Genomic DNA, 16,855 nt, shown 5'->3' on the forward strand with positions numbered 1-16,855 from the left:
TTGCGTTTCACCCAAAGGATAATTTACTCTCTTGACTAATGACCACTTAGATAGTAGGCAAAAATATTCAGATTTCTAAAATCTAATGGAAATTTAAGGTAAAAATGTAAACAAATATTTGTCAAATTATTAAATTCTTAGCGAGGTGATCAGTAATGTTGATAGAAAGCTAGCAAAGGAGATTTTTGGCACTCCTAAATTTATAAAAAGTCATGCTAAGCTAAGTTTAGGCACACTCAAAATGAATTTGAAGAAGTCTTCCTAGCCTAAAAATATTTTGTAAATTCCATTTAATGAACAAATATTGATGGACTGAGAAAAACTACAAAATAAATCTTTGTTAGATGAATACATATATCTCAGATGTGTGGCTTTGGGTTAGACGTAAAGAACGCAAACAATAAAGGGACATGGAATTGTTTCTGGGGGAACCTAGAATTTAAAATGTTAAGAAATGTACACAGTAAACACATGGTATAGGAAGTGGAAGGTGATATATGTCTTAAAAAGATTGCTGGGACATTGTGCAATGGACACCAAAAGGGAGAAGTTATGGAAGAGGCAGAGTTTGAAGTGACTTTTCCAGGACTGTAATGATTTGGACGTAAGACCTGGAGAAGAGTATCCTAGATACTCGCATGCAATGGCACAGAGGTGCACAGACGTTGTTTGGTAGGAAATGGGAAACCAGGGAGTATTTGTGAGTAGGGAAATTATAATGTCAGGGTTTTGCGAGGGGAAAAGCAATTGGCAGAAAGTATTTAAACTGTGTGGGAGGGTGGAAAGGCTGGGTGGGAGGGAATGGACTGCCTGCAGGTCCCTGGAAATGTGGAGCTGGAGCTTGGGACTAGGCCAGAGTTGGGGATAAGAGTTTGGGAATCTGGGTGACCTCTTCCTAGTGTTCATAATTGAGAAGCCCCAAGAAGAGCAAAGGGCAGGGCAGTTTCTTGCTGGAGGGCGACAGCATCAGAAGGGCCAACCTCCATGCTAAATATCGCGCCCAACGTCTGACACCTCAAAACAACAACAACAAGCAAAACAAAACAAAACAAAAACCCACCCCAAAACCAAAAACCCTCAGTACAAAGTAAGGCCACCTCGAGGTGGGAAGTCAAGGTGCAGAGAATCAGAGGATAGCGCATTTCAGGGCATATCAGGGCTAAAACTAAGGCAAGGATGACATGGAGTATATTTAAAACAGTGTACTTGGACCTTCTTCAACAGCATCTTTCTTGGTCTACAGAAACTTAGGAGTCCCAGCTTTAAATAGATTGTCATGGCCTGCGTTCGTTTCTAAAAGGTGTTTTAAGCTACTTTGTTTTCCTGAAAGCCCCTGTAACTGTGCCGGCTGTCTCTATTTCGTGACTGTGAAGGAGCACTAGGGTCAGGAATATGTAAGGCTCAGTGTTATTACTTAAGTTCATTGTCTTTACCGCGCCCTGGAAGTGGGTACGGGTCTGGGTGTCCACCCGGCGGCCTCGCCAAGGAGGAACTTGGCATAGTTTTCCAGCTGGTAAGTAGATTGGCAAAGGAAAGAAAGCAGAGTATGAAGAGCGCCCCCGTGAGAAGCAAGAGTTAAGTCTGCCACGGACCCGGCTTTACCCTCAAACCCAGGAAAGCGGGGTCACTCGGGGCTAGGGACGGCCCCCGAGGGAGCCGGGCTTGAGGTGTCCCGAGGAAAGTCAGATCTTATCTGCGCTCCTAGTTATCTCCGCAGCTCTTTCTCCAGGAAAATAATCCTGACACCATCACTCGGGAGCCATCTGTCTTCGGCCCAGTTCCCCGGGATCGAGCAGTCAGTCCAGGGTCAGGGTCGTGCTGTGGGCGGGCGGGAGGACAGCCCTGCAGCTGGAAGCAGAAGGGCCGAGGGAATCCTGCGAAGCCGCAGGAGTGCGTCGCGGCCGGGCGTCCCGGGGCTTTCCCGGCCCCGGGTGCGCGGCAGCCGCGGGGGCTACGTCCCTCTAGCCCAGTGCAGCCGGCTGGGAGCTGCAGAGCGAAGCAGGTGGGTGTGGAGCCGGGCCGGGGCAGCAGGAGCAGCGGGCGCCCGGGAGCTGAGGGAGGCACCCCGCCAAGGTGTGGGCGGCGCCCGCCCGCGCCCCAGCCGCGCCCTGGGCACCAGAGCGCTGTCCCCCGCCGAGCGCACAGCTTCGGAGCCGCGAGGCCGAGCCCCAGCGTCCCCGGAGGTGCCCCGCCGGCTCGCGCAGCCCCGCCATCCCGCCCCGCCGCCCACCTTGAAAGCCGCGAACGCTGAGGAGAAGGAGGGGGAGGAGGAGGAGGAAGAGAAGGCGGCGGCCGCTCCAGCCCGCGGGTGCGCGGAGAGCGGGAGGAGGCGGAGCGGGAGGCTGGGGTGGCCGCAGCCGTGTGTGCGCGCCGGGCCGGCGAGCTGCGGGGCGGGGGAGCGGCGCCCCAGAGCGCCCCGCCTAGCCTCCCGCGCGCAGCCTCTACCCTGCTCCGCCACAGACACACACCCACCAAGCACCCACCGCCCTCCGCCCTCCGCCCTCGCGGCCGCCGCCGCCGCTGCGCCTCGGGCAGCCCCAGCGAGCGGCAACTCCCGGGCTGGCGCGGCTCGCTTTCCGGCTCCTTCCGCGCGGCGAGCTCAGCCCCGCTCGGTTTTTCCTCTTCTGTTCCAGCCCTCTCTCGTCTGGGTGGCGGTCGTGGCGGCAGGGGGATGGGGACCCCGCGTGGGGAAGGGGGTGAAGATCGATGAAGATTATTGTTCTTTTAAAGGATGCCTTAGCTTCCTCCCGCCGCCTCTCCTCTGAACCTTCCTACTAGAGACCGTGAACCAGAGTCAGGGATGTAAAGACAGGGGGAAAGCACGCCAGGAGCTCCAGCCAGCCGGGGAGACCCTCCTCTGTGGAGGGGAGGGGGATTTCCAGCGACAGATCATTGGCGAAGGGGATCGTCGCGGGGAGAGGCTCCCTGGAGGGAGCGGGGAATCCCACAGCCCTTTGTGGTGCCCGAGCCTATGCCGCCTGCTGAGCGGGGTCTGTGGGAGCTAGGTAAGTGGCGGGGGCATTGCTGCTCCCCGAAGGGGTCTTCCTTTAAGAATGAATCATCGCGGCAGCCTAGCCACACTTGAGTTGCTAAAGGAATTGGAAACTGCCATATGGCGCCCAGTGGACTTACACACAAAGCTGACTTAGCCCTGAGAGGGTTTTTAATGTAAGGCTCCTTCCCGGTGGGGAAGGCGCTCAAGTGTTAGCCCCTGAAAAGCTTCCAAGCAGCCTGACTGGGAAGGGATGGGCATGTTATTTCTAGGAGCCGAGCTCTTGTTGCCTTCTATTTGTTGGTAAACGCCACACTCACATGCACACACTTGTGGGACTGGATTTAGGGAGTGTGATGTCTCTGATGTATGAACGATCCTCAGAACACAGGGACATGCATGCATTTTATTCTTCAAGCGGTGCGCGGTCTCCGTTCTGTAGCACGGTTCCTGAGGGGGAGAACGGGTCTCTAAGGAAAGCGCTTCATGGCTGTTTCCAACACACTCTGCTAGGGGACTTGGGAATACGTTTGCCCTGAATAGCACCAAAAGACATCGACCATTTGCCTCATCATTTGCTCCTGATGCTTAATGATCTTCTTCAAAATAGTATGCCGCCATCCATTTTCTCGAGTTGTGAGCATTTATGTGTATTCATTCATAAAAACTGTCAGTGTGCAATATGCACAAACATGCCATTTATGCAACATTTATGACTGCACATGTGTTTCAACAATAAGTAATAATGCATACAAGATTACATTGAAAAACATTTAGTATGCACATACACTGGGTTAATTTCACGCAGGTTCCACATTCCTTCTAATCAAGTTGTGCAATAATGTCAAGATTTTAAGTATCGTATCACATTTTCATTTTTGCACTTTTTTAAAATTTTGTTGGAAATCTGATTTTTTGAAACCGAGGGAAAGGAAGAGTAAGCATTTTATTGTTGTTGTTAAATGTGTAGTATAGTGTGGGACGGAGATCTCTTGGTTTATTTACCAATAAACAGCATTCAATATATTACACTTCATTGTACGAGAGAGATTTCGGTCAAAAATCTTGTCTTACCTGTCAGTGCTGAATAACTTACAGGAAATATTTTATAAAAGAGGGTAACATTCTTAAGTTGTAGATAAAGAAAATACAGTTTTGTTTTATCTATTTCACTCTTTAGGGGCGTGTGCGTATGTGTGTGTGTCAATAAATATAAAGTTGTCCAAAGCTTAACTTGTAATATATGAGTAAAACCCATCTAGACTAGACATCTAGGCTAGAGAGTTCTTTGTTCTTAAATTAACTCAAACAGTTTAGTGATTTGACACATTACAAATGTGTATGCACATTTAATTGCTGTTTGAGGTGGTGTTTTTAATGTAAGGGCATGGATAAAGTGCTTACTTGTGTGATTGCATGGACTCTGAAAATACTGAAGGTCCAACGTAGAAATAACTTTCTTCCCCACTGAAGGAAAAGTATCCTCATCACCTAGAAGAGTTAATATGCTTCCACAAAGTAAATACCATCATCCCCTCCCTCTTGCCTTCAGGTTTAGAACAATTGTTTATCACAAATAGAATTCTGTCTAATGTACCCTTCTTCCTTTTCTGGCACCATTCAGACTTTTGGAGAAAAGAGTGAATCACTTGGCAGTTCTGTTTGTTTTCTTCCTCCTTTAACCTTCATCTTTCCCTCTCCATGTTAGTGTTCTCACATCTCCCTCATACACAAACCCACACGTATCGACTCCAGAAAATCACTCTTCTGCCTGCCACTTTGAGAGTTCTCATCTCACATCTTTCTTTTCTATTGCCTTTCTTTTCTTTTTCTCCTGTTTTTCCAAATAGAATCAATCTATGCATCAGTTAAACTATTTTGCATTTCACTGTTCTCCAAATCCAACAGTTCAATTTTCCAAGCATACATATTTACTGAATATTCAGAGGGGTTAGTAGAAATTATTACTTTATCCATTCCTTTCTGTTTGGCTTTTAAAACTTCATTGTTTAGGCAATAGGGCAACTTCCTGCCTTTTTAACTTTCAGTATGATAATAAAAGTGAGATTGCTAGAATAACGAAATGGCAGGATATGGTTTTGGTCACGTTTCTCAACTTAAGAGTGTGTCTGTCCAGGTGTTTTGTATACCTGCCTGCATGTCTACAAATGTGCAAGTCTGCAGAGCATCTTCATTAAACGTTGAAAAACATTTTTTTCTTGAATGCGTATCTGGCATTCTTATATGGTAGAGAGATCAGTATATGTGTATAATGTATTATGAAAGTAGACCCAAATCTAGGAAATCTGTAAGATACATTTCATTCTGCCCTAATGCATTTTTTTCTTCATAAAGAACTAATTAGTTCCTTTAAAACTTACTATCTCTTAAAGACTAATTCCAAAGGAAGATTCTTAAAGTTGATAGGAAATCTCACACATATTTTAAGGAAAATATATAAGGGTAAGATATTCTACTTATTTCAAAATGTAATTTTTTGAGATTTGTTTATATTCTTCAGATTTTTACATAAAATCGTGATTCCTATTATTTTCGCAGAAGCTTCAGACAAGTGGACAGTACAAAGGCATTATATGTGATTTCTTTTTTAGCCCAGCATTTTTTGTTTTGTTTTGTTTTTTGTTTTTTTAAGGCTAGAGTTTATGACTTTGTTACTCCCCAAGTGATAGAATAAACTTTATAGAGCAGAGCAGCATTAGGTTTTTTAGTCACATTCTACAAGTATCTTTATAGCCTAGATCTGTAGGACATTCTGTTTCATTGCTTATTTCCTCCTTGTGCTTCTTAAATATGTATTCCCACCAACTCTTAACTGCAAGTACTAGTTGTGAGGCAGAAAGCCATATGTGTGAGACCAGTAATCCCTTGACCTATGTAAGCCAAACCCTTTTATTTTATCTTAAAAAGTGCCTGTTCCTATAGGTTGAATTGTAACTATCTTTGCTATCTGATTTGATGTCCCATAGCCACTCATTGACTCATTCATTAATTCATTGATTACTTACTAAATATGTGTGTGTGTATATATATATATAGGTATATGGAGAAGAGTGCTTGAATAGAATGTAACAAATGCAAAAAATATAGAAGCTAGTCCCTCCCCTCAAGAATTTTTTAAGGAAAAAATAAAACTTGAAAAACTAATTGAAAAATCAGTTATAGTTCAAAATGAAAGGTCTTTTTTATACAGAAATGCACTTAATACTTAGCAAATTAATTAAGACAAATCGATGAAGAGGATCATGAAAATTTTCACAAACTATGCATTTGGCAATTGTTAGAAAACAATAATAGTAATAATATTATTAAAATATTTAAATTTAAATTTAAATTAGAGTATTATGATTATAAGTAATACTATTTTATTGACATATGTAAAATAAAGTTATTGTTATTATTATTTATAGCTCTTACTTAAGGCATATACTGTTTTAAGCATTTTGCAAATATTATTTTCATTCTCACAGCCACCCTGTGGGGTAGCTGTTAGAAATGCCCTTTATTATATAGATGTGAAAACTAATGTTTAGAGACTTTTCTTAACTTGTCTAAAGTCATACAGGAAATAAATGGTAAAGTCAAGCTTGAACCCAGGTGCTCTGGCTTCACTTAACCACTATGATATTCAGAAGTGTTAAGAACGAGCCCAGGCAGAACAAGAAAAAATGCTTGCAGTTCCTAGGTTTATTTGGAACTGTATCTTCTCACTCACCAAAGGATGCCCTGGTTATTACTACAGGGGGATGCTTGAAAAAGGCCAAAAGTAAGAGAAAACTCCCATATTTTTGACATGAATTTGAAATAAGAACGTAGTTTAGATTTCTATAATGTAGGTGGGATTTTATCAGAATGCTAACACATTAGAAACTACTAGCTTTACAGTGACCACAGAAAATGAGGCTGGCTGATGCAGATGATCTGACTGGTCAGTTTATTTTCATTTTCAGGTTTTTTAAAACAAGTTTGTGAATTATTTTGAACATAGTATTACACATATGTTTAATTTAGCTACTCTTAGAATTATTTATTTTTTTAATTATTAGTTTTGAAATATAATTTTTTACACAAGTCCCCATTTTTTTCCCTGTAAAACATAATGCAAATATTTCAATGGAAATTAAAATATAGTTACTTAACAGATTTACATACTAGTATAGTCTCTAGAATGCTTTTATTTTATTAAGTGCAGAGTTACTATGATAAAATTATGGAAACATAGAGATTTTCATCAAGAAAAGTTTATACATTTGAAGAAAAGTTTTTTCTAAATAGCTACAACTTCTGTTTATGTGAACAATGTCATCCAGATTAAATTTCAAAGCTAAAATGATTAAATATTGCCTGCAGGAAGCCATAGAATCAAATATTTAGATATATCCTCATGATTGACATTTTAATTTTTCACACAAATATTAGGTCTTATATATTCAATCACATTGTATAGCCAACCTTGAACCTACAATTGGCTTATTATACAAAATTTCATTTTAAAAGTTTGGGTATTTTAGAACTTATATACATTTCCTTATAAAAATAGTACTTTAAATGATGTTTAGGTCCTCAGACCAATCCACCAAAGCCCTTTTAATAACTAATACACCTGAAGTACAGTACTGTTAGTACTAAAAAAAACCCACAGCCATTATGTATAGCAATACTCCTGGGGCATCATTTGATTTACGTAATGTTTATTGGCTTCCTTTGTGTGAGACTCATTTGAGATACAGAGGTGAATGCAGTACTGCCTAGGTCCACAAGGAGGAGAGAAAATGGAGAGGGTATTTGTACACAAGTAACTGACATTAGGCAGAACGAAGTAAGCAATATAAGACCAATAGGGGCAAAGTACTGAATAATTGATTCCGAGTTCTACCATGAAATCCAGGGACTTCATATCCCTTTGGGGTTCTTATTTGGTAGTTCATCCTAAAGGTGTCTACTGAGCTTCTGTGTGCTAAGTCCTAAGCCAGTTATTAGAGACATAAATATGCATAAGACACCATGCACTCACAGCCTACACTTGTAGAGAAATAAATCACAACCAAATATTATAAATGCTATTGATAGAGTGGGATGGCAATTCAGTGGAGTAGTTGTATGACAGAAGCATCCCAACAGTAAGAAAATACAGTTGTTCTGAGTTTCTAAATATATTTAGAGCCACGACACTATACTCAGTCAGATCCAATACCCCCTTTCTATAAGCAATACTTTGTAATGTCCCCTTTACTTTCCTGAAATAATATTTATAGATAACAAATCATATTTACACACATAACATTTAAAAATCAATATAAATTCCCTATCTGTAATAGAGTAAATAAGAAGAAAGCAGCTTAAGATAAAGTAGTAGGCTTATCAATATGTGTATGCTCAGATATAACTACACTAAAAGATGTACTAAAATAATCAAATGATTGCTACTTAAAATGCATAAGTTTGGATAAGAAGATAAGTTCAGATAAGATTAGAAGATAAATTTGGATAAGACGATAATATTCAATTGAACATTGGTGACACTTTTGTATATTTGGCATTTTGAAATAAGAGCAAAATAAATATATTCATTGAGTGTGACAGCAGCAATTACAAACAGATGTGGGTGTACTGGATTAGTGAATCAGTTAACAGGAGCAGCATGATAGCTGGTGACATAACTTCTCAAAATGGTGAGCAAATCTTGGTGATAGCACCTTCTATCATTCCTAGAAAATTCCTGTGTAAAAACGTGCTATGAACAATAGGGCTAGGGTCTAGTCACAGACAAACGCAAGCAAATTTTTCATTTACATAGGTGTCTGGTGAGATGTGTAAAAGTTATGGAGGAAGCAGGATTTCCTGCATTCTTGGGCCTTGCCCTTCAAACACTTGACAACTTTAGGAAACTCACTCAAAAGGATTATGTTCATCTCATTCAGCAGCACTGATTATGGCTGTATTCTCCCATTGAAGAAAGCCAATCCAATTCTACTGTGTGGGTGGCTATTTTGAAAAAGCAAAGCTCTCTATGTTTTTAGTATGAAGGTAAGTTTAGCAGCTGACTAAATACAAAATAAATAGCAACAAAATCAAACTGTGTAAATTGCTAAACATTAGGGACATCCTGTTAGTGGGCATAATTTGATGATTTAGTTATCACTGTGAAGAGTTTCATTTTCTATGTGGGATAGTCAGACAGGACTTTACAGATGAAGTAACATCTAAGTTCATTTTTAAAAGATGAGTAAGCATTCTCCAGGTGGAAAAGGAGGTGGATGGAGAGCATTCTAGGCAGAGGGAACAGCATTTGCAAAGCAATGTCATAAAAGGGGCTTGACTGTTGACTGAAGCTCAGCATTGGCAGTTGTAGGGAAGTGATGGGAGACGAGGCTGAAGAAGGTTGGGGATTAGGTGGGAAAGGTGTTTATGCCATCCTACATAATTTGGATTTTATCCTGAAAGACGGGTTGTTGGTGGAGTTGGTGGGGGCAGTCAAAAGAAATTTTTTAAAAAGTGGTATAGTCCACTTTATTTTTGGTGACAATCTCTGAGCTAATGTGAATACGATGAACTTTAACAGGAGAAAAGATGGATACTTTGGAGACTAGTTAGGAGCCTTTCAAGGAATACAACTAAGATAATGTCTAAGACTTGCTTTAAACAGGGATGGTGAAGAAGGGGAGGAGGGTTTGAATTCCTGATGGCAAACACTTGCAATCTAAGGTTCTCCAAGTCTTTTACCTCTCAATACAGGTAATAATAACAGGCATTAGCTTCCTTTTTTGCTTTTCAAGGGTGATTGTATTAGTTAAGGTAGCTTGAACTTCTGTACTAAACTTCCATATTTCAGTGGTTAATAGAATGGACATTTATTTTTTCCTTATATGAGAGTCCAATGTATGCATTTAATGCAGTGATTTGGGGACCCAAGTCTTGCTCATGATACTAGAAACATGAAGTTCTCTGCATCCCCCTGACACTGTGGAAGAGAATGAACATAGAGAAGGCACACCCAAGTAGTGACACAACTGGCTTCCATTCACATTCTGTTGGTGAGACAGTCACATTGCTCTGTCTGTATACAAAGAGGGCTGGAGTATGCAACCTCTGGGTGGGAGGCCACTTTCCAGTCATATTTCTGTATCATGGAAAGGGAAGCATAGATTTTGCTAAACAGAAATTTCTACTATATTCTGCTCTCTGGCTACAGGTAAGAAAACCTTAACCCCAGAAAACAACCTGAATCTCACCTAGTCACTGTATCCATCTCAAAGTCCAGGTTCTATGGCTGATGCCCACCACCATTCAGTCTGGATATGGCCCCTCATTGTCTAGAAACTTTTGTACTAAAAGGCAAGTTATCTGTCTCCAATATACAGGCATACCTCATTTTTATAGTGCTTTGTTTTACTGTGCTTAACAGATGCTGTGATTTTCACAAATTGAAGGTTTGTGGCAACCCCGCATCAGGCAAGTCTGTCAGCACCATTTTTCCAACGGTGTGCTCACTTCCTGTCTCTGTGTCACATTTTGGTAATTCTCCCAATATTTCAAATGTTATTGTTATATAGGATATGGTGATCCATGATCAGTGATATTTGGGGCACCACGAGCTGTGCCCATATAAGATGGTAAACTTAATGGATAAATGTTGTGTGAGTTCCGACTGCTCCCCTGACTGGCTATTCCCACAACTTTCTCCCTCTCCTTGGGCCTCCCGGTTGCCTGCGACACAACAATATTGAAAATAGGCCAATTAATAACCTTGCTATGACCTTTAAGTATCCAAGTGAAAGGAAGAATCACATGTCTGTCACTTTAAATCAAAAGCTAGAAAGGATTAAGCTTAGTGAGGAAGGCATGTTGAAAGCCAAGATATGCTGAGAGTTAGTCCTCTTGTTCCAGTTAGCCAAGTTGTGAATGCAAAGGAAAAGTTATTGAAGGAAATTAAAAGTGTTACTCCAATGAATACATGAATGATAATAAAGGAAAAAGAGTCCGATTGCTGATATGGAGAAAGTTTTAGTGGTCTGGATAGATCAAATCAGCCACAACATTCCCTCAACCAAAGTCCAATCCAGAACAAGACCTTAACTATCTTCAATTCCATGAAGACTGAGAGAAGTGAGGAAGCTACCAAAGAAAAGTTGGAAGCTAGGAGAGGTTGGTTCATAGGTTTATAAAAACTAGGCCATCTCCATAATATAAAAGTGCAAGGTGGGCCAGCCTCAGTGGCTCACGCCTGTAATCCCAGCATTTTGGGAGGCCAAGGTGGGTGGATCACGAGGTCAGGAGTTCAAGACCAGCCCGTCCAACTTGGTGAAACCCCGTGTCTACTAAGAAAATACAAAAAAATTAGCCAGGTGTGGTGGCAGGCACCTGTAATCCTAGCTAATCAGGAGGCTGAGGCAGAGAATTGCTTGAACCCGGGAGGTGGAGTTTGCAGTGAGCCAAGATTGTGCCATTGCACTCCAACTTGGGTGGCAGAGCAAGACTCTGTGTCAAAACAAACAAACAAACAACAAAGAAAAACAAAGTGCAAGGTGAAGAAACAAGTGTTAAACACAGAAGCTGCAGCAAGTTATCCAAAAGATTTAGCTAATATCATTGATGAAGGTGGCTACAATTAACAATAGATTTTTAAAATTTCTTTAGAGACAGGGTCTCACTCTGTCACCCAGTCTAGAGTGCAGTGGCATAACAACTCACTGCAGCCTTGAACTCCTGGGCTCATGGGATCCTCCCCCTTCAGCCTTCCAAGTACTTGGGACTACAGGCATGCACCACAACACCTGGATAATTTTTTTTATTAAAAATTTCTTTAATTAAAAAAAGGCAGGGTCTCACTATGTTATCCACAGCAGATTTTTAATGGAGATGAAACAGCCTTCTGTTGAAAGGTGATGCCATTTAGGCCTTTCCATAGCTAGAGAGGAGAAGTCAATGCCTGGCTTTAAAGCTTCAAAGGACAGGTTTACTTTCTTGGTAGGGGCAGATGTAGCTGGTGACCTTAAGTTGGATTCATCGCTTACTTTCTATTCTGAGAATCCTAGGACCCTTAAGAATGATGCTAAATTTCCTCTGCCTGTGCTCTAGAAATGGAACAATGAAACCTGAATGACAAGGCATTTGTTTACAGCATGGTTTACTGATATTTTAAACCCACCATTGGAACCTACTGCTTAGAAAAAAAATTATTCTCAAAATATTACTGCTTTTTGACAATGTTTCCCATCACCCAGGAGCTCTGAGGGAGATGCACATGGAGATTAATGTTTTCATGCCTGCTAACACAATATCCACTCTGCAGCTCATGGATCAAGGAATAATTTTGACTTTCAAACCTATTATTTCAGAAATACATTTTATAAGGCTATACCTGCCATACATAGTGATTCCTCTGATAGATCTGGACAAAGTTAGTTGAAAACCTTCTGGAAAGGATTCACAATTCTAGATGCCATTAAGAACATTTGTGATTGATGGGAGGAAGTCAAAATATCAACATTAACAGGAATTTGGCAGAAGTTGATTCTAACCCCCATGGATGACTTTGAGGGATTTAAGACTTTGGTGAAGAAAAGAACTGCACATGTGGCGGAGAGAAGTAGAATTAGAAGTGGAGTCAGAAGATATACATGAATTGCTGTGACCTCATAAACTTGAGCAGAGAAGGAGTTGCTTCTTATGGATGAGCAAAGAAAGTGGTTTCTTCAGATGGAATCTACTCTTGGTTGAAGACACTGTGAACATTGTTGAAATCACAACAAAGGATTTGGAATCTTACACAAACTTAGTTGATAAAACAGAAGCAAGATTTGAATTTGAACAAAGTGTGAGTGTGGCTAAAATGCTGTCAAGTAGCATTGCATGATACTGAGAAATCTTTTGTGAAAGGAAGACACAACTGTGGCAAACTACATTGTTGTCTTATTTTAAGAAATTGCCACAGCCACCCAAATCGTCAGCAGCTACCACTGAGATCAGTCAGCAGCCATAAACATCAAGGCAAGACCCTCCATTAGCAAAAAGATACAACTCCCTGAAGGCTCAGAGGATTGTTAGCTTTTTTTTTCCCAATAGAGTGTGTTAATTAAGGTGTGAACATTTTTAATAGAAATAATATAAAATACAGTATTTTATAAACATTACCTTTACATGCACTGGGAAACCAAATATTTCTTTAACTTGCCTTATTGATGTATTTGCTTTATTACAGTGGTCTGGAACTAAACCTGTAATATCTCTGAGGTGTGCTTGTATAATGATGGATGAAGTTTGGAATCATTGCATTTAAAATTTCCATTTGGAAAAGTGAAGAATGGGAGACATAGATCAGTCATTGACTCATAACATGGAAGAAATCCTACTGGATATTGTTAAAGGGCCCCTGTCCTGGCAATAGGGCACATTCCTTCTTTAGACCCTTGTTTGCTATCTTGGAAGAAATTCTTTGTTCTTTGTTCTATGTAGTCCAGGCCAACTTCTGGGAAGTTCTTCATTATCCATTATTCTCCATGGCCACATGCAAAATGGGTGTTGGGAAGTATACCCTTCCTGGAACTTATAGGGCTTTATAGGCCTTCTTCTTCCCAATCCAAGGCTAGATGCCTAGAGGTGGTTTTAAAGTCATAGGGTTTTTTTTTCCTTTTTTCTTTTTTATTAGGCCTGGCTCTTAATTTCTTTGATAATACAATTTCCTCAGAATTTTCATAGGTTACTTATGTATTTGCTTTCTGTCAGTTATACTACTAGCTACAGTGAAAGTTCTGACAAATGGGATCTAATTAAACTAAAGAGCTTCTGCACAGCAAAAGAAACTACCATCAGAGTGAACAGGCAACCTACAGAATGGGAGAAAATTTTTGCAATCTACTCATCTGACAAAGGGCTAATATCCAGAATCTACAAAGAACTCAAACAAATATACAAGAAAAAAACAAACAACCCCATCAAAAAGTGGGGAAAGGATATGAACAGACATTTCTCAAAAGAAGACATTCATACAGCCAACAGACACATGAAAAAATGCTCATCATCACTGGCCATCAGAGAAATGCAAATCAAAACCACAATGAGATACCATCTCACACCAGTTAGAATGGCAATCATTAAAAAATCAGGAAACAACAGGTGCTGGAGAGGATGTGGAGAAATAGGAACACTTTTACACTGTTGGTGGGATTGTAAACTAGTTCAACCATTATGGAAAACAGTATGGCGATTCCTCAAGGATCTAGAACTAGATGTACCATATGACCCAGCCATCCCACTACTGGGTATATACCCAAAGGATTATAAATTATGCTACTACAAAGACACATGCACACGTATGTTTATTGCGGCACTATTCACAATAGCAAAGACTTGGAATCAACCCAAATGTCCATCAGTGACAGACTGGATTAAGAAAATGTGGCACATATACACCATGGAATACTATGAAGCCATAAAAAAGGATGAGTTTGCGTCCTTTGTAGGCACATGGATGCAGCTGGAAACCATTATTCTTAGCAAACTATCACAAGAAGAGAAAACCAAACACCGCATGTTCTCTCTCATAGGTGGGAACTGAACAATGAGCTCACTTGGACTCGGGAAGGGGAACATCACACACTGGGGCCTATCATGGGGAGGGGGGAGGGGGGAGGGATTGCATTGGGGAGTTATACCTGATATAAATGATGAATTGATGGGTGCTGACGAGTTGATGGGTGCAGCACACCAACATGGCACATGTATACATATGTAACAAACCTGCACGTTATGCACATGTACCCTAGAACTTAAAGTATAATAAAAAATAAATAAATAAATAAATAAAGGATTAAAAAAAAAAAAAGAAAGTTCTTTCCTATTCATAATTTTTGGAGCTGTTTCATTCCTTTGTTCATGTCTTATCCACCCATAAGTGATTATGTTGGGGTCATCTCAAAAATAGGCTTGGGTGGTTAGGTCACTTCATTAATGAGATATTTACTGCAAGGCTGAGTCACTTTGTCGAACTGAGAGGCTATAACGGACTTCTGCTACTCAAAGCCTTTTTCATTGTTATTTCTCACCCTTATCCTCCCTAAAGCAGTGGGCTGTTGCAGCTTTATGAGGTCTTCTGTTTCAATCAATTGTTTTGTAATGCTTTGCTACAGGCAGTGAGGAGTGATCACCACACCACACAGTAACATTTTGGCTCTTTGCAATCTTTTTTTCTGAAGTTATAGACCTGCCTTCTAAGTTCGCACAGTTGTGCCAGAGTATGGCAGGGTCCAGGCATCTCGTCTTCTATATCCCTTTCCTTGCTTGGGGCAATGCCACATAATTCGATTTTTGTAAAGGCAGCACTCCCACCCTCCTAACCTCAAGGTATCAATATTAGGATAATGCTAGCTCATCCTGTAACAAACACCAGAATGTTAGCGATTTGGCATAACGAAAGTATATTTCTTATTCACATAACAATCAAATGAAAAGTGCGAGAGCACAGAAAAGGCATGACCAGTTCTTAAACATCTTGACTCAGGTGTGACAACAACACTTCTGGTTACATTCCACTGATGAGAACTAGTCAGATACCCCTCTATCTAGATGCCTAGATGAGGGGGCTGGGAGTGGGGGCTGTGAAATGTAATATTTGGCTCAACAGGAACTTCTCAGTGGCAATTCTATAAGGTGAACTATAAATTTAAATAGACAACTAGCCATCCCTGCTGTCGTCATATTTCTTCAAAATAAATTAGGGGGGAAAACTGTTCAAATTGCATCCACTCACTGGTTAATCCATGTTGTGGCACATCCTTTACCACACTCCTGAAAGGCTCCTCTCAGACCTCTGGGATGTCTTCCTCTGGGACACATCTCCCTTCCTTCTCTAAAGCATCAATCAGTATTATAGTGTTCTCATATATAAAAGACTCTGGCTGAGTGCATTGGGATAAAGGATGGTAATTATAGTGTAGACAAGAAACTAATTCTAATTAAATGTTAGATGTCACTGCTCCTAAAAATGCATTTACCATTTCTCATCACAGGAGTTTTCTCACTGGTCCATATCTCACTGGGACCCAGGTACCAGCCATTTTCTGGACACTTCACCAACCATTTTCTAGGTCTCTCTCTTCCTCTGGACACTTCCTCCCATCTCTTCATCCAGAATTTTCCCACTATCCTTTCTCAAGGTGACAATGGATGATTCCAAAAGACAGAGGTAGTTCATTATGCTGAACTGTTTAACTCTTGTTTGCCTCTGACTTGCCCAAGGGCACTTGCCAGTAATAGCCAAATAGCCCATTATGTTTTTTTCTGAAATAAGAAAGCAATTCTTTCCCTAGGAGGACTTGCTGCTTCTTATACTCTAACTGGCTGGAAATTGTAGCCAGTTTTTTTACAAGTGCACATTCAGCTAATATTTATTAAACACGTTTCGGGTGTAAAGTACTCTGCTAGGTCATGAGGTTATACAAACTTAGTCCTTACCCTTGTGAGGCTTATGGTCTGCCTGAAAACAAACATAGAACCCCTAGATCCCTGGCAGTGCTAATTGTAGTGAGTTTGCCCCAGGTCCAAACAATTGATAATTCTTTGTATTGTGGACATTTTGAAAGGGATGGGGAGTAGCAGCTTGCAGGCTGTGGTGTGCTGAACTCGGGGAGTTGAGACATTATGCTGTCATTATTTCCCAGAGATAAATTCTGTGCTCTGCTTCTGATCACTTAGTTATTTTTTGCAGACTCCAGGTCTTAAGCTATGTGGTTCTTTTTACACTCCCCACTCCTATTTTCTAACAGTCAGGAAAAGCCAGTCCTACAAGGAGATCAGCCAGGTATGGGAAAGTGGCATCTGGAGAGAATAGACCAAATGACAGATGGC

General features: G+C 40.8%; 1 protein-coding gene across 1 annotated transcript in view; it reads left to right on the plus strand.

Annotated features, from left to right (window-relative positions):
* Window positions 1-2,353: 2,353 nt before the first annotated feature.
* The window catches only part of KCNB2 (potassium voltage-gated channel subfamily B member 2), a 409,561-nt gene continuing 395,059 nt past the window's right edge, over window positions 2,354-16,855 (plus strand). The window contains exon 1 of the mRNA XM_023184090.3: window positions 2,354-3,005. The gene's annotated coding sequence lies outside the window, so the exon portion shown is untranslated. The remainder of the gene's footprint in view (window positions 3,006-16,855) is intronic.

Source organism: Piliocolobus tephrosceles, chromosome 7 (assembly GCF_002776525.5).
Source record: "Piliocolobus tephrosceles isolate RC106 chromosome 7, ASM277652v3, whole genome shotgun sequence".
Taxonomy (NCBI): Eukaryota; Metazoa; Chordata; class Mammalia; order Primates; family Cercopithecidae; genus Piliocolobus; species Piliocolobus tephrosceles.